Source organism: Leptodactylus fuscus, chromosome 3, assembly GCF_031893055.1.
Source record: "Leptodactylus fuscus isolate aLepFus1 chromosome 3, aLepFus1.hap2, whole genome shotgun sequence".
NCBI lineage: Eukaryota > Metazoa > Chordata > Amphibia > Anura > Leptodactylidae > Leptodactylus > Leptodactylus fuscus.
In genome coordinates, this window is record NC_134267.1 from 193502857 (window position 1) to 193527109 (window position 24253).

The 24253-nt window shown below is 39.1% G+C and overlaps 1 protein-coding gene across 4 annotated transcripts in view; it reads right to left on the minus strand.

The window, feature by feature from the left end:
- The window catches only part of WDR33 (WD repeat domain 33), an 81990-nt gene that overhangs the window by 20177 nt on the left and 37560 nt on the right, over nucleotides 1-24253 (minus strand). The window lies entirely within an intron of this gene.

Here is a 24253-nt window from a genome sequence, read left to right on the forward strand (position 1 = left end):
CTTATGACAACTTTGATCTGAAGACAACTTTTGGAATATGCAAGTCCAAGTTTTATATATATTTTATTTCAACCCTGGTATAATAAAGATAATACAAAAATAATATTAAGTACATCAAATACCATCAACAGATTTACAGTTTGTCTCCTTGGAACTAGTGAGAGATGTTCCTACTACTGTTCATGTCTGCATTGCCTACTGTACACATTCTCAATCTTTACTGGAGACTTACAAGAAGAAATATTCATAAGACTCTTTGGTGTACATATAAATAAAAAGTGTAAACCGTTAAAGATTCCAACTTCAAAGTAAAGTGATTTTCAATTATATTCTACAATTATTAATATTGTATAATTAGATGTAGTTTGCTACAAATTTACTTTCCTTGAAATTCAATGGCTTTTTTCACAAATTTACTGCTTCTGACTGACCATGGTAGTCAGCCATTTACAAAGGAATTGCAGGCAGTGCTGGTATCAGGCTATAGGTATTGGTGCTTTGGCCTACTGACTCCACAGCGAACGAAAGGATCCAGCCTCACACCTCAGTCCTTAAAACTTCAACCTTTATTTGCGTCCAGCTTTAAAATTCATGTAGCACACACATTAGAGCTTCCATGTTGAGAAGGGAAACGTCTAGCTGGATATTTACAGTCCTATGAAAAAGTTTGGGCACCCCTATTAATTTTAATCATTTTTAGTTCTAAATATTTTGGTGTTTGCAGCAGCCATTTCAGTTTGATATATCTAATAACTGATGGACACAGTAATATTTCAGGATTGAAATGAGGTTTATTGTACTAACAGAATGTGCAATATGCATTAAACCAAAATTTGACCGGTGCAAAAGTATGGGCACCTCAACAGAAAAGTGACATTAATATTTAGTAGATGATCCTTTTGCAGAGATAACATCCTCTAGTCACTTCCTGTTGCTTTTAATCAGTTCCTGGATCCTGGATGAAGGTATTTTGGACCATTCCTCTTTACAAAACAATTCAAGTTCAGTTAAGTTTGATGGTCACCGAGCATGGGCAGCCCGCTCTCAAATGATCTGAAAACAAAGATTGTTCAACATAGTTGTTCATGGGCAGAATACAAAAAGTTGTCTCAGAGATTTAAACCTGTCAGTTTCAACTGTGAGGAACATAGTAAGGTAATGGAAGACCACAGGGACAGTTCTTGTTAAGCCCAGAAGTGGCAGGCCAAGAAAAATATCAGAAAGGCAGAGAAGAAGAATGGTGAGAAGAGTCAGGGACAATCCACAGACCACCTCCAAAGAGCTGCAGCATCATCTTGCTGCAGATGGTGTCACTGTGCATCGGTCAACAATACAGCACACTTTGCACAAGGAGAAGCTGTATGGGAGATTGATGAGAAAGAAGCTGTTTCTGCAACCACGCCACAAACAGAATTGCCTGAGGTATGCAAAAGCACATTTGGACAAGCCTGTGGACTGTTGAAACAAAGACTGAGTTGTTTGGTCATACAAAAAGGCATTATGCATGGCGTCCAAAAAAAAACAGCATTCCAAGAAAAACACTTGCTACCCACTGTAAAATTTGGTGGAGGTTCCATCATGCTTTGGGGCTGTGTGGCCAATGCCGGCACCGGGAATCTTGTTAAAGTTGAGGGTCGCATGGATTCCACTCAGTATCAGCAGATTCTTGAGAATAATGTTCAAGAATCAGTGACGAAGTTGAAGTTACGCCGGGGATGGATATTTCAGCAAGACAATGATCCAAAACACTGCTCCAAATCAACTCAGGCATTCATGCAGAGGAACAATTACAATGTTCTGGAATGGCCATCCCAGTCCCCAGACCTGAATATCATTGAACATCTGTGGGATGATCTGAAGCGGGCTGTCCATGCTCGGCGACCATCTAACTTAACTGAACTTGAATTGTTTGTCCAAAATACCTTTATCCAGGATCCAGGAACTGATTAAAAGCTACAGGAAGCGACTAGAGGCTGTTATCTTTGCAAAAGGAGGATCTACTAAATATTAATGTCACTTTTCTGTTGAGGTGCCCATACTTTTGCACCAGTCAAATTTTGGTTTAATGCATATTGCACATTTTCTGTTAGTACAATAAACCTCATTTCAATCCTGAAATATTACTGTGTCCATCAGTTATTAGATATATAAAACTGAAATGGCTGCTGCAAACACCAAAATATTTAGAACTAAAAATGATTAAGATTAATAGGGGTGCCCAAACTTTTTCATAGGACTGTATACAGAAATACCTATGGATTGCGGCATAAGGACGTGTGGCATTATATACTTTTTATGCTTGGTCATAAAACAGCTTTACATTCTGCTAATATGTTCAGACCTAGTTGGGTAAATCACACAATGGGTGCTGCTTTATTGGAAACAAAATTAAAGCTGGTTTCTAGTACTTGATAACTGAAGAAAAATAAACTAATACTTTATTTAAAAGAAAAAAAAAAAAAAAAAGTCAAAATTTGAGTTGCAGTTTAAGATACATCTATAAAAACCCTAACAAAGTTGGAGAGGGCATAATGCACACAAATGGCCTGGTTAGGATTTTGGACCAGGTTCCTTTTTCAGTAGAGTACTGTCTTTATACATCACCATGTATGATTGGATCTACTGGACGGATAAGAAAGCACCACTGTAACGCTGTGCAATGGCCAGTGAAAAACCTCCACCTCCACCCATTACAGACATTTTAGCCACCATTAACTTAGTGCCTCAAAAGATTTAAGCCTCAGTCACACATTTATGGCCATTTGTATCCAGTTTTTATCCATGATGGAATCTGTTTTTCGCCAATTTTCTGTCGGTGCTTCTGTGATTTTATACCCATACTCCATGAAGGATTCATGACCGTTCACAAAAAAAAAAAAATGCACAAAAATAGTGTCCGTGTTTGTCTTAGGAAAAGAAAGTCTGAAGAGAATGGATCCATGTACTCTTCACAGAAAACTCAGATAGCACCTGGATAAAAATCACTGATATGTAAATAACCACCAAGATTATGCTTAGAAATTGTCCAGGTTACTTTAACATATTATTGTGTGTATTTTCTTAACATTGAAGGAGAGAATATTAATTTGTATATAAATTCACATAATCCAATGCTAATGCTTTCTCTAAAAAATGAGCAATGCTAAACTGACATGAACCTGCACTGCACTTCTAAGTGTAAGTTTACACAGGGTTTTTTGGTCCGGAATCTGAGGCGGAGACGGCCTCAGGTTCTGGACCAAAAAACGGGTAGCTGCAACTGAATGCCGATGCACTGCACCTGCACCCAGTTGCGCACTCCTCTCCGGATTAGGCCCAATGAATGGGCCTAGTCGGGAGTATCTTCAGGCCGAATTGTGAGGCAAAACGGCCTGAAGAATGAGCATCTCGCTTCTTTTTCCCCGTGTGAATTTACTCTAACAGGGTCTTTACACTGCTCCTGAGTTTACATTAAAGCTAAATTGGGGCATCTTAAACATAATCTTGAAGTGTAACTATTTGTACTTTAACAACCTCTTGTACTTGTAAACCTCTTTAGACCCTGTGAAGCAATGGCTAAAAACACAAAGTTAAACAAAAAAGTACAATAGAAAAAAAATATCACAATGAAAAAAAATATCAGAATGAGTTGTATCTATTCCATAAAATAGTATAGAAAAAAATGTTTTTTCTTTTGGACTCCGTCTTAGTCTTGGCTTACAAAGACTGACCCAATGCCCAAAAAGCTCTCAGGTGATAAAAGAAAAACAAACGGACAGCCTTGTGCAAATTGAATGTTTTTTTGATAGATCGTGAACATTTGGACAGACCAACCATAAAAAGTACCATTGACTGCAGATATTTCAATTTTGTTATTCTTAAAGTCAAAAGCTTCTGGATAGTTACTTAGTGTTTTGAGGGAATATCACTTCCTTGAATAACCTATTTTTCTTTTTCAAAAGATTACATTTATTTTATCGAACCAATCATGCATTAGCCTACCATTATACAAAAGGCTATAATCAATAGAGTAGTATTACTATTTCCAAAGTGCATTTGGGTGCTAACAGATAAAAATAAATGTCATGAGAGCTCGTGGCATCAGAGAACTAAGGGGAAAAGAGGATAACAGACTAAGGGTGAATTCACACTGAGTAAACGCTAGCTTATTCTGAACGTAAAACACGTTCAGAATAAGCGGCGTCTAAAGCAGTTCCATTCATTTCTATGGGAGCGGGGATACGAGCGCTCCCCATAGAAATGAATGGGCTGCTTCTTTCACTCCGTGCAGTCCCATTGAAGTGAATGGGGAGTGCCGGCGTGTACGCTCCGGCATGAGCAGAGCTTGCCGTATACGCCGGCACTCCCCATTCACTTCAATGGGACTGCACGGAGTGAAAGAAGCAGCCCATTCATTTCTATGGGGAGCGCTCGTATGCCGGCTCCCATAGAAATGAATGGAGCTGCTTTAGACGCCGCTTATTCTGAACGTGTTTTACGTTCAGAATAAGCTAGCGTTTACTCAGTGTGAATTCACCCTAAGAGGTAAAAGAAAGGGTATCTTCACACAGATGTGATATTTTTCACAGTCTCTGATGCTTCAGTTCTTTTCAATGATTTTATTTTTGGAGCTGGTGAATGTTGCACAGACTAATGAAATTATTAGCAGTTTACAGTCTATGCTGCTAAAATGTTAATTGCCGATTTCTGGCCAATAGTTACAATTCCTTTGTTTACAAGGTTGTGAACAATTACATTTGTATGACAAAGCAAATCATTTATCCCTTAGTAACCACTATTATTTTCACAGCAGCCCCAAGATACCCTAGTTTAGGCTGCTGCCTTTCTATTTCAGCCCAGTCATGGGCGCCCCGTCAGGAAGACTAGGTACTTTGTTGCCTAACGATAGTCCAGCTCCTACTCTTAACATTATGGACTTAAGAAACCAGTGATCCAGCCTGTAGCTCGATATTTTGTTCAATAGCAACTAAGGTGCCAGAAGGGCCCCGCTTTCTCAGACAATGCAAAAACAGGGTGCCAATGAAGAAAAAAAAAAGAAAAAAGAATGGCTCTAAAAAAATAAATAAATAAAAATGAATAAGATTATATAGTGATATGACACACCAAAAGGAACAAATGGAAACTACAAATAGCCACTGACTTGTGTTTTGCAGATTACACTTCTTCCTTATGAAGTTTTTTTTCTATACTTTGCAGTTTTTCCTGACCTGGTTTGTGGAGAATAGCTATCATACACTTTACACAGTAAGTAGAAAAGAATCTGCTACTCAAATCTCTTTCATGTAAAATCCCCCGCAGGATATATAGAAAGAAGTACTGACCTATGCGGATGTGAATAAAGTACTTAGGCTGGTGATGGACTTAAATAATAACTTTCTAGCAGAGTTTAAGACTCTGTCTCTCCTTCAGTTTTCCCCAGCTCACGCAACCCATTCCATAGACTTGTATAAGCATGTGTAATTCGATATGTAACCTGAATCCATCTTGAAATGGACATAGTAGATATTTTAGACTGAAAGTCAGTAAGGGTAGCGGGTACATTTAAAACAGCTTTACAGTAGAAAAGGCTCTCAGAGGCTACTTTTGGGAAGTGTACCTTTTGATAAGACATAGAGGGGCCACATGGTGGCTCAGTGGTTAGCACTGCAGCCTTGCAGCACTGGTGTCCTGGTGTTCAAATCCCGCCAAGGGCATAAGAACCATCTGCAAGGAGTTTGTATGTTCTCCCTGTGTTTGCATGGATTTCCATCCCATATTCCAAAGACATACTGATAGGGAAAAATGTACATTGTGAGCTCTATGTGGGGCTCACAATCTACATTTAAAAAAAAAAAAAAAAAAAAAAAAAAAAGACAGACTCAGACATACCTCCATGATTCACTTGAAGACAATTTTTCCCAGTTGACAGAACTTGAGAGGGGGTATATTATTAAAAACATAGAAGCAGAATGATTGTTTTGATGAATTGCCTGCAATCTAGAGTGTTCTGCTAACAGTTTTTACCAGCTATGTTAGGAGTGGTGACGTGAATGCATGCACACATGGCGAACAAGCTCTGGATGGCCCAGACAGACCACCAGTAGAATGGATAGTTTCATCAGACAAGCATGAGCAGTTCCCCAGTCTACCCATCCAGGAACAGGTAGCACCTTCATTACTCTGGTGTCATGATGGTCATTACTTGTCCTGTCAGACAGACTGTCGCCGTTACCTTTGTTTGCAGTGGTGTCATGAACAAGAAACCTGGATTGCTATGAACTGGAATTGTATAGTCTTTAGTAACAAATACAAGATCCATTTGGGATCAGACAAGTGTCGGCTTTGAGTATGGAGAGCTCGTCAGAATCACTTCAACCCGGCTTTTACTGTGGAGCGACACACTGCTCCAACTGCTGGTGTGATAAGTCATACTACTGTTAGTTAGCTCTAGTAGTGTCCGGGGACCCTAACAGCTTAGCAATATGGGCAAGGTATCCAGTGGCCAGCAGTGTTGTCTCTCATTGCAGGGGTTGTAACTGGCATTTTTCTGCCATGTTTGCCCACACACAGCAACCACACATCCTTGTCAACCCAGTTGCCAGATTTATTGGCAATCATTCATTTCTGGGACCAATTGGAACATCACCTTCAGCAACTTATGAGAATGCAGAATCTTCAGGCACGGCTACAACAGATGTGGACAAATGTGGTGTAAGATACTATACAGAGCCTATATGCTTCCATACAGAAACCATAGCCAACAGTGTACTAGAGCCTATCAAGTGTATAGTTTTCCCCGAACAAACACATACAACATATTGTATCTTACATATATCATTACATTTACACATATAAAGTTCCATTACATTCCAACAAGTCCTCACAAGTGCATTATTTTTCTTGTTAAGGAAAGTATTTGGATACTAAGACTACATAGATAACTGGTTTTAGAAGTAAGGTAAAGTTACTGATAAGGATATTATGGGTTTTCCAACTTCTCATTATAGCTTTCTTCACAATGGTGTCACATTTTCAGCTTATACACCTTTATATTCTTCTCAAGACGATCATTCTCCCAGATGCAGTATGTCAGTCTGGCATTAATGTTTCTTTTGAAGATAAATGGCTTCAAGAAGAATGATTGAATGGAGAATGAAAGGCGAGCACTAACATGAGCTCTGTGCCATGCCAACAGTAAAGCCTCCAGAGGCCATTCATATGCGAGGTTGTTTTTCAACTAAGGGAGTGGGCTCACCATGAATAAACAATGGTATGCAAACATCCACCAAGTGCAACTTCCTCCAACTATCGAAGAGCAATTTGGCGATGACAATGCCTTTTCCAGTATGATAGAGCACCATGTCACAAGGCAAAAGTGATGAAGTGGTTAAAATGTTGAAATTTTCATTGCCCGGAAACTCTCCAGATCTGAAACCCATTTAGAATCCATGGTCAATCCTCAAAAAAATGGGTGGTCAAGTAAAAAACACAGAAATTGTGCTGAACTCCAAGCACTGAATAGGCAAGAATGGATTGCCATCAGTCAGGGATTTGGCCCAAGTATTGATATCCAGTATATCAGGATGAACTGCAGAAGCCTTGAATAATAAGAGTCCACACTGTAAATATTGAGTGTTTGCAAAAACTTAATGCAAGTCAATGAAATTGTAAAACTAATAAAATACTACCAATTGCACTTTAACCCCTTAAGGACCAGGCCATTTTTTGGTTTCGCATTTTCGTTTTTCCCTCCTCACATTTCAAGAGCCATAACTTTTTCATTTTTCAGTTCACAGAGTCACATGATGGCTTATTGTTTGCGGGACAAATTGTACTTTGTAATGGCATCATTCAATATGCTGTGCAATGTACTGGGAAGCTGGAAAAAAATTCAGAATGAGGCGCAATTGGAGAAAAAATGCATTTGCGCCATTTTCTTATGGGTTTAATTTTTACAGCATTCACTGTTTGGTACAAATGACATGTTACCTGTGTTCTACGTGTCAGTACGAACGCGGTGATACCAAATTTATATAGTATTTGAAATGTTTTGATACTTTTAAAAAAATGATAAACTTTGCAAAATAGAAAAAAAAATTTGTGTCATCATGTTCTAACACCTGTAACTTTTTCATATTTCCATGTATGGAGCTGGTTGTGGTGTCTTTTTATGCGGGACAAGATGACGTTTCTATTGATACCATTTGGGGAAAGATCTGATGGTTTGATCACTTTTTATTCAATTTTTTATAGGAGGCAAAGTGTTGAAAAAAACGCTTTTTGGCTGTTTTTATTTTTTTTGCCGCTACGCCGTTCGCAGTACGGGATAAATGTTTTAATATTCTAATAGTTCGGGCATTTTGGAGCGCGGGGATACCTAATATGTTTATGTTTAATGTTCTTTAATTACTTTTATAGCTGATCTAGGGAAAGGGGGGTGATTTGAACTTTTATATTTTTTTTATTTTTTTAATACTTTTAAAAACTTTTTTTTTTCTTCTGTTACATTTATGATCAGACCCCTTAGGTACCTTGAAACCTAGGGGGTCTGATCGCTCATACTATTCACTGCAATACTACAGTACTGCAGTGAATAGCAGAATCGCAGCACTTCTATTAGACGATGCCTCTGGCATCGTCTAATAGATCTCATGCAGAGACAAGCCTGGAAGCCTTCAATAGGCTTCCGGCTGTCATAGCAACCGATCACCGCCCTCATGTGACGTTCAGGAGGGCGGCGATCGGGGAAACATGGCGGCGCCCATGCCGCCTGCGCTGTTTACACGCTGCGGTCGCGTTTGACCGCAGTGTGTAAAGGGTTAACAGCAGCGATCGGCTTGGGCACCGACCGCTGCTGTTATTGGCAGGTCCTGGCTGTATTATACAGCCGGCATCTGCCGTGTATGGAGCGAGCTCAGCGTGTGAGCTCGCTCTATACATCCCCATGCGACCCATGACGTACAGTTACGTCAAGGGTCGCTAAGGGGTTAATATACAATAGAGACATCTAACTAACAGGTCTAAAAACAATGATGCAGCAAACTCTGTGAAAATCAAACTGTGTGTCCATCTCAATACTTTTGGCCATGATTGTAGATGCTGCTCATTGCACCACTTAGGAGCTGTCAAAGATACTTTATCATGATAACATGAATGTATAAATATTTCATAAACATTTAATCACAAAGAGAAACTGCCAAGTATAAAAAAAAATCCCTTAAAGGGTAAATGAGCTATCAAAAATTGTAGTTCTCTGGCTATATAAAAGTCTTCATACTTGGTGTCATTCTTTTTCTGCTGAGAATTGCCCCATTATGGCTGCAGCACATTTTACTTTCCTCTCTCACGCAGGGGGCATGTATATTATCGAACAAGTTTCCTCCACCATTTATTACTACTATTACTACTACTACCACCTACTACTACTACTGTTTTCTTTGCATTTAACTGTGCCACAAGTAACAAAATAGCAAACAAATAGCTTAGAAAATATAGAGAAAGTTACAAGGACTCCAAATTCAGGTTATGATGCAGCTAAAAAGAGCCACGATACACAAAAATCTGAGCAAAATTAGAAATGCTGCTTGCTGTTTTTTACACTAATTGCATCATGTAGTGTGAGCAGCTGCAGACTCCTCTCTGAGCAGTGTACAGGCAGGAAACACAGAGCAGGACATCTATATATAAAAAAATAAATCAATCAAGTGCTGTGAAAACCTGTCCCCCTTACACTTAATGTGTTTTATCCTGAGCTGAATTGTTTCTAAAGATGGGGAAAACAAGAAATTCGGAATGAAAGGAGTCATCTAAGGTCAGGAATTTTAGAGAGATTTATTGGGCAGAAAACAGCAACTGGAGAGCTTCTTTAGGGTCAGTTCACACGTGAAAACCGCCTAGCTTATTTGTGCGAGGTAAAAAACCTCGAGGAGTTTTTTTGACGCTGTTTTTTGCATTCCACGAGGTTTTTGACGCGGTTTTCGCTAGGGTTTTTTTTTCCTATATGTGCTATAGAAACTGCAGGCGAAAACCGCGCGGTTTTTTGCAAAAAACCGCGCGTTTTTGTGTGCAAAAAACCGCGCGGTTTTTTACCGCGCGGTTTTCACCTCCCATTCACTTCTATGCAATTCTTCAGGCGTTTTCCGCCTGAAGAAAGGTCATGTCGCTTCTTCAGGCGGAAAACGCTAGGAGGAAAAAAAAAAAGCTAGTGGTCTACATAGACCACCATGTTAAAGGAGAGGTTTTTGAAGCGAATTCCGCTGTCAAAAACCTCCCCTTTGCCCACGTGTGAACTAGCCCTTACAGTAGGATCCAAAAGTAAGTGCAGTGTGTGTTGGGGGGGGGGGGGGGAGGGGTTTGGGGTCATCTTTTCAATTCCCTACCAGTCCACATTCTTGGCAGCATGTGTCATAAATATCCCAACACTGACTTGGTTTAGTGATTTTATTAATATATAGTTGTTCACAAACCCAACTGTATTTTCAACCAGTGATATTTTTGGAAAAAATAGAGATAGAACTTTAGAATCATAAGAAAGAAAAGGTTGCCAAAAGAAAGTCTGAGATAAAACAGTTTGAAGAGACACCCACCCCCTTTCTTTCACTTCTTTTCACACGAGCAAGAAGCAGCGTACAGTTCTCATTACAGAAGGGAAAGAATAAAGAAGTTTATAGATTTTCACAGAAAGGAGTCAATTTTTCATGGTCTTCCATGCAATGGGGGGGGGGGGGGGGAGTCAATTTGTTAACCTTTTCCTTGCCGAGGATGTAGCTCTACGTCCACCCAGGCTGGCACTTCTGTAGCCGAAGACGTATCTAATACATCCTTCCTATATCTCAGGCATGGTAGGGACTATCATAATGGTTTAATATTCATTTTAAAGATGAGAATCTCATCTTTAAAATGATTCCAAGAACCTCATGATATCCCTTATAGTTACGGAGTGATTCACTGTTGAAAACACTATTCGGCATTTAGATCCCATTGAAGATCTCAATACCCGAATGCGACTTTAACAGCAATTCGCTCCATAATCGTAAGTGCTATTATGAAGATCTTAGTATAGTTTTAAAGATGAGATTCTCATATTTAAAATGAATCTTAAATCATTATTATAGCCCCATCCAGTCCTGAGATACTGGACTCTAAATTGTCCACCCCACCTTCCTGTCTCAGGAAGCATCTTATGAACTGTAGTAGAAAGGGGGGGGGGGGGAGCAGCCCTGCAGCCTGCACAGAGATGAGGAATCATTGTCATCTCTATGAATAACCTGTATGACCCCAGTACTTTTGTCCCTGTTAACCCCTCTCCTATCAATCAGGGAGCATACTATACTTTTGCACTCTGATTCTCACATACAGGGATGATGTAATTCTCCACCCCCCCCCCTTACTAGTGGGGTATTCTTATGTAATACACTCTGAACATGACCACGAAGTTTATTGGTGCTGTCATCCAGACATTTACCATTGTCCATGTTGCAGCTCCCAAAAGTCACACCAAAAACACAAACAACATATACACAAAGTCATGAATAAAATTTATATTTCATCCAATCCCTGTCCTGTCCTGAGCTTTCTACAGTAAAATACGCCTCTAGCGATGTCCATTACATGCTAAAATAAGAGTAATAACTATTATCACTAGAGATGAACGTGTAGATATCGAAAAAATTTTTATAGGGGGTATAGAAAATATTTTAATATTTAATTTGCATGCACAAAATTGGTTGGCGCATTTCTGTGATTTTGGCGTTTCTTTAACATTCGCAGCTGTAAATATATACATGTGTGGTATGTATGAACTCCTCACATATTGCAGTTTTTTGGAACATACATTTTGTTTGCAGAAAGGGGTTGCTTGAGCATGTACTTTAGTGACAATATTTGAATTTTTGTGCAATTTGTGCTTGTAATCTCTGTTTGCTGCAAAGTTGCATGAAGGTTCTAGTGTATATGAAATATTAAGTTGTGGTTTTGTATACGATACGCTGTGTAATCTCAAAAACGTTAGATTTTGTTATCACATTCACAGTTTACTAGGTGCAGTATAGCTTTTTAACATTAGTGAATAACAGCAAAATCCTGCTTGTCTTCTGTATTACTGTTTATGGGAGTCCGAGCTCTTGTTGTAGTTGAGGTTTGCGGTGTGTGTGTATATATATATATATATATATATATATATATATATATATATATATATATATCTCTACATACACACACACACAGTCTACATCTTAAACTATTATTTTAAATGTATTTTGTATATGAATGCGAGATTGAACATTAGTTTTAGGTGCAAATATGTGTTTCAGTGCATTTTTTCATAAATTATTTTTGTCACAAAGTTGCATGAAGGTGGATGTGGCTATTGATAACCCATTGAGACATGTAATCTTCAGGTTGTCTACTTTCAAAAAATATATAGGGTTTAAGGGTTCACTTACTTTTTTTTTTTTTTGGTGCGTAATCCCTACATTTTATAGGATGATACTTTAACATTTCCAGCTTCAAAGCAAATTTTGGTTCCTTCCAGTTCTAGTGATTTTCTGAAGACATATACAGACAGGTTTAGGCCTTAGTGATATAAATGAGCTCTGCACATATTGAACTCTTATTTTTAGGATGTTTGGTGAATATAATTTATTGTTTGGTTTCCACTTTTAGCAACTATTATACATTTGTATTTTTTTTCATAACACATTCACTTTAAATCAAAATTGCATGAAGGTGCCTATTCACATAAAGTACCAAGTGGCATTGGATGATATTTTTTTAATGTTGCATTTTAGGTTTGGATTTGTCCATCTCCAAACTGTGAAAACTGCTATGGCTACCGGAGGTGCAAAATTTCCAGAGACCCTTGGCAGTGAAAGGGTTAAAGGGAGTCTATCATTGGGAAAACTCTGGATTGTAAACAAAGGGCAAATACATCCATCCAAGAAGTTAAGACACAGGAAAAGACCACCTATGAGCAGTCAGTAAAACTGCTTGCTGTCTGTGAATATCCCTTCTGTAATCACAAGCAGCCAGAAGTACATAGAAGACTTTTGTTATATTGTATGCTGAGAGACTTGCTGAATTTTCAGTCCTTTGCACAGAGTAACAGTTTGCAGACATGTTTGAATGCAGACGGGAAGGGTCGATTCTCCCCAGCCTCCAAACTGTGTGAAGAGGGAAAAGAACCTCCTCCTTTCACTCATTGTGATCTAGTGTTGCGCATCTAATGTATCTATGGAAGAACACTGCCTAACAACAGGAAGAGAACTGTAAGTTAGCTAGAAGATAGACAGTGGCAGGAACTTAAGAGGTTTTTCAGGCATAAAGCAACCATATATTTTGATTAAAGTGCATTACATTTTTGTCCAGCATCACATGCTCTATGCAACTAAATTGTCTGAAAAATGACCTTTTGCAGCCTTAATCTTAAAGGGGCTCTATCAGCAAAATCATGCTAATAGATCCCCACATATGCGTGAATAGCCTTTAAAAAGGTTGACGTTGCACCGTGCACCCCTGCCCAGGGTGCACGTTCAGGTAAGTTTTGCACACATGTTTTTATCGTTTTATTTAAAAACGGGACCGGGGGTTAATATAAGATTTACGGTGCCTGAATAGCCTTTTTAAAGGTTATTCACGCATATGTGGGGCTCTATTAGCATGAATTTGCTGATAGAGCCCCTTTAAAGGGGTATTCCCAACTCGCCTGTTCAACCACTTGCAGGCTTTGTGCTCTCTTCACTTCCTGGTTTTCTCAGTACATTGGTAGGCGGGGTTTCACTTGCTGTCATCTGTCTTCATAGCAATATGTTTGCAGTCAGTAATGAGGGATTGGTTGTAAATGAATTACCACAGTATGAAGCTGATGTAGCAGAGCTGGATTTGAGTCAGTTTGCAATACATACAGAGGTAACAGACTCCCTATCTCAGTCCTTATCAGCCAAATGCAATTAAACCAACTGATAAGTGAAAGAGAAGGAGATAAAACAGCTCAGAAATACCGGAGCACTTACCTCCCCCCTCCCGTCTGAGAGCAGGAGCTCCGTTACTTGTCTGTGGCAGAGACATAAACATCTCAGAGCTGCTGCCAAGCACTCAGCCCCCCCACCTCCCCCCTGAAAGCAGTCACTTGTGGACCCAGCACATAAGCTCAGCACCAGGCCAGTGGTTATGGAAATAGAGTGTAAACAATGAAGTGAATAAATTTAGATAACGGCCAAACAAAGCAGTTTTGATAAAGCAATGTATTTAGGAAAAGTCTTAATTCCACATAAACTAGCAGTATAGATAGGATCCTTGTGATGGGACAACCCCTTTAATGTCAACGCCCTTCATTGATTACTTGACCTTCACAGGAGCACAAGCTTGGCCATCACAGGAGCACACAGCTTGATATTTGTACTGGCAAGACCCCAACTACTCAACTGTGTAACATACTGGCAATATAACAGTTGGGCAAGACTGTCACCAGTGAACACTGTGTTTGCACGGGTCGTACTCTATCTACTGGCAACCAGAGAAAATGGTGTCTATTACAAGTACAGACAGTATGGTCATGTGCACAGTTATATGCTTATACTGTTACCATATATTCTGGCAAAAGAAAACTAAAGACCAATCCCATACGAAAGAACCTCTAAATTGACAGATGGTACCCTTTTCTGATCCAATCCTGCACCAACAAAACCTGAAGGTGTGTCTATATCAGGGGTCAGCAACCTTTGGCTCTCCAGCTGCTGTGAAACTACAACTCCCAACATGCTCCTTTCACTTCCATGGGCATTCCAAGAAGAGCAGAGCAAGTATGCATGCTGGGAATTGTAGTTTCTCAACAGCTGGAGTGCCGAAAGTTGCCTACTACTGGTCTGTACCCTTAACATGACTTGCTGAAAGGCTGGGAAAAAAGGGGGGGTACAGGAGTTGTAGACAGACTTTAGAATTAGACTGCACACAGGTTTTTGGGGGGTTTTTTGTACTGTAACCCACAGACACAAGGGTGGTTTGCACAAAAATTAATACATGATACCACTTTTTAATTGGCATTTGCTGAATTAAAACTGTGCCTTTTTCCTTTCATGCTGTTCTCACCACTTTCGTAAAATGAGGCATGTCACGGGTCAGAGTTATGCTCATTTACGCCAGTTTACTGTCATAAATGATGGCCCAGATCTACACCAGCAAGGAACAGGCATAGATTTCATTGCAGGGACAAAGCTCCGCTGGTCTTGCCAAGTCCGATTTATGATGTGGTCTCGATAAGTCCTTCACAGATTATTTTTAAGTTTATCTGTCAAGTTGCTTTATTTTGGATCAGAGCAATGTAATAGTGCACGTTGACAAAAATTTGTATAAAATGGAGAAGCAAAAGATTGATGGAAGAAACAGAATAAGATGCATAAAGCATGTACGCTAGACATAATGGCTAGCTTAAAAGGATGGTCTCGTTACAAACATTACATAGTAGTCAGACCCCAGCAATCAGAAAAATGGGGGACTGTATCCTCCCTGTAAATTATGTGCATTTATGTGATTGTCACTCCATTGACTTACATAGGGGCTGCTGGAGATTGCAGACCTAACAGCCGTATAGCAGATAAATATCTGTAATGGGAAAACCTTTTAAGGCTGAGGCACCATGCAGAAATGCAATTATTTTTGTTGCAGGTGTTGCTGCAGCTTTTTGAGCCAAAGTCAAGAATGGCTAAAAGAGGAAGGGGAAATATATAGGAAGTACTTTTTATATATATAAAAAATAAAAAAATCTGCTCTATGTTGAGAGGCCATGTGGACTTTCCTAGCAGTGACTGACCTCCTCCCCCTCTATGACTGTGCATACAAACATAGTAACTGATGCGACCGCCTCCATGACTTCTCAACATAGAAAGATCAGAGATTTCAGTGAATAAATGCCAGGTTATAATGAATATTTTCCCACAAAATTATATAATCACTCCACTCCTTCTGCTCTATAACATGCTGCTTACAGATTGGACAGCATTTTCTGTGTGACAGAATCCATTTATGGCTAGGGCTCCACTGTGGCATTTTACGGTCACTGAAAAGTGGATGATACTCTAGCAAATCCCATCTACACATTCCAGTATATCAATTATACCTATGGAAACACTGGTGGTGATGAAACCTCTGCTGACTTTCTGTGAAAAACACTGCGATAATAAAAAAAACAATGCGTTGCCGCTGTGGTTTTCCCCACAGTGCTTTTAAGCTGTGTCCCGCTATCTCGGGCCTTAGCATTGTAGGAAATTTACGCAACCTGTCACTAAAATTTGTCAGAATAGAAGACAGGAGTGGTGTGCTTTATATCCCATGCCACTTTGCAGTTCTCAATCGGCTTAGTAAACTTGGTTAGTTGATACAACTGTCCTCCTAAATTCAGTGATATAAAAGCAATTCTTTAGATATTAAAACAAGTTTGCCATAAACAATAATATATAAAATAAATACATTTACCTTGTCCGTATTTTTCTGAGGTTGCTGCTTTTCTCAGCCTGTAGAGAAGTCAGCTTTCTTGTCTGCATGGTTCTAACCCTAGAGAGACCTGTACAAGCTGTGATGTAAGGCTCTCATTTCATTCACCGACTCATCACTACCTCTTATTGTAGAATGTTAGGAGGAGGAATATTTATAATCCCATGAGGAACGGCTTCTACAGAAGCAGGTTATAGAAACTCCAAAGGCACCTGGATTATGACGTATTTGCAAATGCTGTGATAGTAAAGACTGTTTTGTACGGCGCTTGGGACTCTAGGCAGTAATGCATTACAGAAGTATACCAGAAGGGCTATAGAAATAATTGGGCTATAGACGGGGCTGTGGAGGTATGACCAATTTGGGTGAAGTTGGAGGAAAAAAACAAAACCCACCAACTTCAAAATAAATTTTTTTAAATATTTTATAGCCTGATGTATAGTTTGTTGCATATTTACTTTTATAAAAATTTAGATCACTAGAATTTTAATAAATTAGAGGATTTTACAGCTTCAGTCTGCTCATGGCTGTCAACTATTTATGAAGGAGTATCAGCCCTGTAGAAAAATAAGGTAGTCAGTGATTTGGCCTACTGACTCCACCGCACTGGCTATGGAAATAAACAGAACACTACAGGCATCTATTCCAAGCACGAGGTACAAATGAAAAAAAATAAAAATAAATTGGACAACGGAAAAAGGGGGTTGGAGGAAGGTAAATAAAGTTTTGGAATGTTTTGAAAGCCAACTCCTATTGTCTTGTGTAGAGATGAGTGAACACTGTTCGGATCAGCCGATCCGAACAGCACGCTCCCATAGAAATGAATGGAAGCACCTGTGACGCCGGCTGGCCGCTGGCAAAGTCAGCGTCACAGGTGCTTCCATTCATTTCTATGGGAGCGTGCTGTTCGGATCGGCTGATCCGAACAGTGTTCGCTCATCTCGAGTCTTGTGTCATGTAGTCGAAGGTTTGCATCTTGACGCTGTATGATTTCTTTTGCAATTTCTCCAACCTAAAATGCACTACTCACATGTAACATATGAACGCAAACCTATCCTCCTCTGGCCACTACTGCCACATCAATCTATTGTGTAAAACCACAAGAGTAGGGAAGCTAAGTGTAAATTTATATACAAAATCTTCCACACAAGGTCTCATTTTTATGCAATTTAGTTTGCAGTTATGGAGACTAATGGAGGCAACTGACCAAAAGTGTAACTAATAAATAACCAACCAGGACAAAGAAATCCTGTCTTAGCCGGCTTTCACACTACAGAGTCTCCAACATGAGACACTGTCCGTGCGAGCGCCTTATTTCCCAGTCTGTGCCTTATGGTGAGAGATGACTTCCTAGCATTATAGTAATGTATGGTGCTACGAGTCTCTGCCACACCTTTAATCACTACAAGACAGTATGTCCCTGGGAGACATATAATGCTAGAAGTCCATATGGGACAGGCTGGGAAATAAGGCGCTCACATGGTCTGAATCTTATATCAGAGTCAATAGTGTGAAAGTAACATTCAAGTGAAGTAAAGACAATTTATCTCAATTCTTGGGATGTATGTAGAGATGAGAAAACACCATTCAAAACAGCCTTTTCAAATAGCACGCTCCCATAGAGAAATGGATGGAAGCGGCCGGCACACAGACTTTGCTGGCAGCCGGCCACACCCATTAATTTCTATGGGAGCGTGCTATTCAAAACGGCTGTTTCAAATAGTGTTCGCTCATCTCTAGATGTACGTACAGGACATGCTGATGTCTTCAAATAAAGTAATTCCAGTTACTAGATCTAAAGTGAATAGGTGTGAAAAGACAATCTAGTACACGGGAATGAAAAGCAAATAAAGGGCACAATGTTATTAAAGGTTAATGAGCGGCAGAAATAGTCTAAGTGCAAAAAGTAAAGGGGATGGGGTATATAAAAAAAAAAAAAAGAAAAAAAAAAGATGATGTCATGAAAAAGAATTAAATAAACGTACAGAGGTTAGATAAAGATAGATGTCGGCTCATCTGTGCCTGATCTACCTATCAAAGCTTTGCCCCATTATTTGGGAAAATATGTAAGAAACGCCAAAGACTGATTATAATAATTTAAACTAAATATTTGTATTCAGATGGTTAAGTCTACTGGCTGGCCAGAAACAATAAACTTCAGCAGGACACAGAGATACTCATATCTGACTGTAAAGGGTTGTTTGATTATTATACACATATAGCAAATCCACAAGATATGCAATAAATATCTGATAGATTCAGGCCTCACATTGATAAAACAAATATGGCAGATTCCTGGGGCTATACCATAAATGTCTAAGGGGGCGTTCACACTATCCTTGGTGACCGTCAAGATTTTAGCAATGGACACTAGCAGAACCGTTGTAAATGTTAAAATTTCCATCCATTTCAATGGGATTTTATGCTGTCCCCATTAGTGACCGTTATACACCCAATCTGTCACGTCCGTTTTTTTTCGTCAACAAAAAAATCTCACATGTAGAACTTTTGTGTTTGGAAAAATAAATAAAAACAAACAATTTCAGGACGGACATCAAGCATTTTTTTTTTTTTTTTTTTTTTAACATTAAAGTCTATGGGTAATGGACAGGTGTCTGTTATACTGTCCATTTTTTTCCTGTGCATGCTCAAAAACAGAAAAACAAAGCAGAAAAAAAAAGTACAGTATAAAAATGGACACTAACTGATGCTAATGTGTCATTTTTATTGCTACAATGAATGGATCAGTTAAAAAAAAACAAAAAAAAAAACAGACACATTAACATTAGTGTCAGTTGTGATAGGTGTCAGGTTTTATTTTTTCAGACACCCAACAGTAGTGTAAACCCAGCCTAAGATGAGAGTGAACCTTTAAAAGATGGATCCCGATTTTGCAATGAAGAAATCTGCAATACAGTGGATGATGGAAATGTACTGGGCTTTATACTTTGCAATTCACACTATGAAATTGGCAGAACAATATGCATGTAATCTACACATTTTGCTGTGGAACTGTCATAGCATTGTAGCAAAATCCACAGGTATCATTCCTGGACCATTGGCAAAAACAAGTTTCACATGGGCTGGAGAAAACAACAAATACAAATGATAATAATTGAAGGCTGTAACATGATATTTGTTATCGCATCATCTCATATTACAGCACAATGATATACTTTTCCATTATTTAGTGTTTATTAATGGGGTTTCGGCATTTTGGACACTTATTCCCTACCCACAGCATTGACCAAAAGTCCCCCTGTGAGTAAAGCATCAATGCTCCATTAACTTTTATGGGTCCAATGGGACTTTTGGTTGCCCATTCTCCTGGGGATAAGATGCAAAAAGAAAAAGGAGAGACACAGAGAGCACTAAGTGTAGTATTACACTGCTGGAATATGACAGATTTTATCATTAGTGAAAAACGACCAGTTGGCCTCTCACCTGATGGGGGTGTGACAGGATCACAACACCCAAAATCACAATTGTATAGTGAATGGGTCTGGTGAGAGTGGCAGCGGTTCCATCAGCAAACACTGGATAACCGGGAGGCAAAGAGAACAACAAGTGGAGAAGAGGATCCGCGCTCAAGGGTCGTACAGGAAAACCGGAAAACAATCGTATGGATATGTGAGGCTGTAATGAAGCACAGTGCTATACTGTTTATACTTCATTAAAGCCTCACATATCCATACGATTGTTTTCCGGTTTTCCTGTACGACCCTTGAGCGCGGATCCTCTTCTCCACTTGTTGTCCTGGGGATGAGTCATAACACAACTCCTGTAATATTTGTACTAAGGCATCTATGCATCATCTTCACGTGTTGAATAGTGATGCTGCACTTGTCTTCCTGCTACATTAGATGGAATTTGTGTTGGGGCTCCATTAGAATGGTCAACAGAAACCTACTTCACTTATGTCAGAATTTCATTAGTAGTTCTTGTGACAAAATATTTTGTTTCCATTAGTTAACCCTTGAGTGACCAGCCTCTAGACCTTTTGTCTGTTGGCCACTGAAAATGCATTATGGCTCCCAAACTGGCATCAGTACAAAATAAATAAATAAATAAATAAAATCAGTTCTTCCCATTTAAAAAAAAAAAAAAAAAGTAACACCTTCAGCATGTGGGTAAAATAACATTATAGTTGTACTGCTTCGGTACCTACTGATGTGTCAATACTCAATGTGTTATGTTTTTACATTTTGGGATGGGAGTGGAATTTAAAACCAAAAAACTCACTTTTCTTTTAATCTCCCGCTTGCCTAATGCATTGCAGTACCTATGTAGTGCATTATATTACCTGTATTTTCTGACAGCCAGTCTGTTAGTTAACGCCTTTGGCTGCAGCATCTAAGGACTTAAACATCCGGAATGGGCCGCATTCCGTCAAATTTTATACAACAAATATATAGCGTTAACCGGTTAAGGACCAGGGCTAAAAGTACCTTAAGGACCAGGCCTCATTTTTCAAAACTGACGTGTCATTTTACAGTCCTATGAAAAAGTTTGGGCACCCCTATTAATCTTAATCATTTTTTGTTCTAAATATTTTGGTGTTTGCAACAGCCATTTCAGTTTGATATATCTAATAACTGATGGATACAGTAATATTTCAGGATTGAAATGAGGTTTATTGTACTAACAGAAAATGTGCAATATGCATTAAACCAAAATTTGACTGGTGCAAAAGTATGGGCACCTCAACAGAAAAGTGACATTAATATTTAGTAGATCCTCCTTTTGCAAAGATAACAGCCTCTAGTCGCTTCCTGTAGCTTTTAATCAGTTCCTGGATGAAGGTATTTTGGACAAACAATTCAAGTTCAGTTAAGTTAGATGGTCGCCGAGCATGGACAGCCCGCTTCAGATCATCCCACAGATGTTCAATGATATTCAGGTCTGGGGACTGGGATGGCCATTCCAGAACATTGTAATTGTTCCTCTGCATGAATGCCTGAGTTGATTTGGAGCAGTGTTTTGGATCATTGTCTTGCTGAAATATCCATCCCCGGCGTAACTTCAACTTCGTCACTGATTCTTGAACATTATTCTCAAGAATCTGCTGATACTGAGTGGAATCCATGCGACCCTCAACTTTAACAAGATTCCCGATGCCGGCATTGGCCACACAGCCCCAAAGCATGATGGAACCTCCACCAAATTTTACAGTGGGTAGCATGTGTTTTTCTTGGAATGCTGTTTCTTTTTGGACGCTATGCATAACGCCTTTTTTTATAACCAAACAACTCAATTTTTGTTTCCAAAATGAAGCTGCCTTGTCCAAATGTGCTTTTTCATACCTCAGGCAACTCTATTTGTGGCGTACGTGCAGAAACGGCTTCTTTCTCATCACTCTCCCATACAGCTTCTATTTGTGCAAAGTGCGCTGTATAGTTGACCGATGCACAGTGACACCATCTGCAGCAAGATGATGCTGCAGCTCTTTGGAGATGGTCTGTGGATTGTCCTTGACTGTTCTCACCATTCTTCTTCTCTGCCTTTCTGATATTTTTCTTGGCCTGCCACTTCTGGGCTTAACAAGAACTGTCCCTGTGGTCTTCCATTTCCTTACTATGTTCCTCACAGTGGAAACTGACAAGTTAAATCTCTGAGACAACTTTTTGTATCCTTCCCCTGAACAACTATGTTGGACAATCTTTGTTTTCAGATCATTTGAGAGTTGTTTTGAGTAGCCCATGATGCCACTCTTCAGAGAAGATTCAAATAGGAGAACAACTTGCAATTGGCCACCTTAAATACCTTTTCTCATGATTGGATACACCTGGCTATGAAGTTCAAAGCTCACTGAGGTTACAAAACCAATTTTGTGCTTCAGTAAGTCAGTAAAAAGTAGTTAGGAGTATTCAAATCAATAAAATGATAAGGGTGCCCATACTTTTGCACCAGTCAAATTTTGGTTTAATGCATATTGCACATTTTCTGTTAGTACAATAAACCTCATTTCAATCCTGAAATATTACTGTGTCCATCAGATATTAGATATATCAAACTGAAATGGCTGTTGCAAACACCAAAATATTTAGAACTAAAAATGATTAAGATTAATAGGGGTGCCCAAACTTTTTCATAGGACTATATACAGAAATACCTATGGATTGCGGCATAAGGACGTGTGGCATTATATACTTTTTATGCTTGGTCATAAAACAGCTTTACATTCTGCTAATATGTTCAGACCTAGTTGGGTAAATCACACAATGGGTGCTGCTTTTCATAGGACTGTATATGGCAGTAACTTTGAGACGCTATAACTTACACAAGTGATTTTGAGAATGTTTTTTCATGACACATTGTACTTCATGTTAGTGGTAAACATTGATCAAAATTTTGTATCTCTTAAAAATTTGATGCAAATTTGGAAGGAAAAAAAAAAAAAAAAAAAAAAAAAAGGTAGCTCAAGCTACTAGACTTAAAGCTGCTAATAGCCTTAACCCTTTCCCGACATCCGCAGCGCATGTCGGGTGTTTAACTATGGCAGCCGCCTGGGAGTCGGGCGGTCGCCATAGACACCGGGTGTCTACTGTGTTACACAGTAGACAGCCAGCGGTAATGCCTCAGATCGGTCCGCAGACCAATCGGAGGCATTAACCCCTCCGGTGCCTCGGTCAAAGGCGCCATTTTCAAGGCGGCGCATGGACGCTGCCATTTTTCCAGTGATCACCGGCACCTGGAGCTAGCTCCAGGGCCTACGTCACGTTTCCATGACAGCCGGTCTGCAGCCTCTTTCTTTTGCAGGCTGGTCTATGCAGCCTGCAAAAGAAATGATGATTTTTTGCAATGCATTAGTGATCAGACCCCCTGGGGTCCAAGACCCCTAGGGGGTCTAATAAGTAAAAAAAAAAAAAAAAAAAAAAAGAATATTCAAAAATTTAAAAAGTATTAAAAATTCAAATCACCCCCCTTTCCCTAGAACACATATAAAAGTAGTTAAATACTGTAAAACAGATACATGTTAGGTAACCCTGTGTCTGAAATCGCCCGCTCTACAAATCTATAAAAATATTTTCTGATACGGTAAACGCCGTAGCGGGAAAAATGGTCAAAAGTGCCAAACTGCCGTTATTTCACTGTTTTGATTCTGATAAAAATTTGAATAAAAAGTAATCAAAGCAATAACATCTCCCGAAAATGGTAGAACTAAAAAGTACACCCGGCCCCGAAAAGAAAAATGCCCTATGCATCCCTGTACACGGATGTATAAAAAGTTATGGCTGTCAAAATATGGCGACTTTTAGAAAAAAACATTTTTTAACACCGTTTTGGATATTTTTTTAAGGGGTTAAAATGTAAATAAAACCATATATCCCTGGAATCGTACCGAAACATAGAATGCAGGAGACATGTCATTTTGGCTGCACAGTGAACGCCGTAAATCCGAAACCCGTAAGAAAGTCGCAGAAATAAATTTTTTCTTCAAATCCACCCCATTCTGAATTTTTTTTTCAGCTTCCCAGTACATTATACAGAATAATTAATGGTGGCATCATGAAGAAAAATTTGTCCCGCAAAGATTAAGACCTCATATGGCTCTGGGAGCGGAGAAATAAAAAAGTTATAGGGTTTAGGAGGGGAGTCAAAAAACGAAAAATGAAAATCAAAAAATGCCATCGGCGGGAAGGGGTTGGCCATTTTCAGATCAATATTGAGAAACAAATGTTATTGTTTGTACAATAAAATATACAAATTTTACAATATACTTTTTGTATCAATTCCTCATGGTTGTCTAGATTTCGGCTTGCTGTCATTCAGTTACTTCTAGCGGATA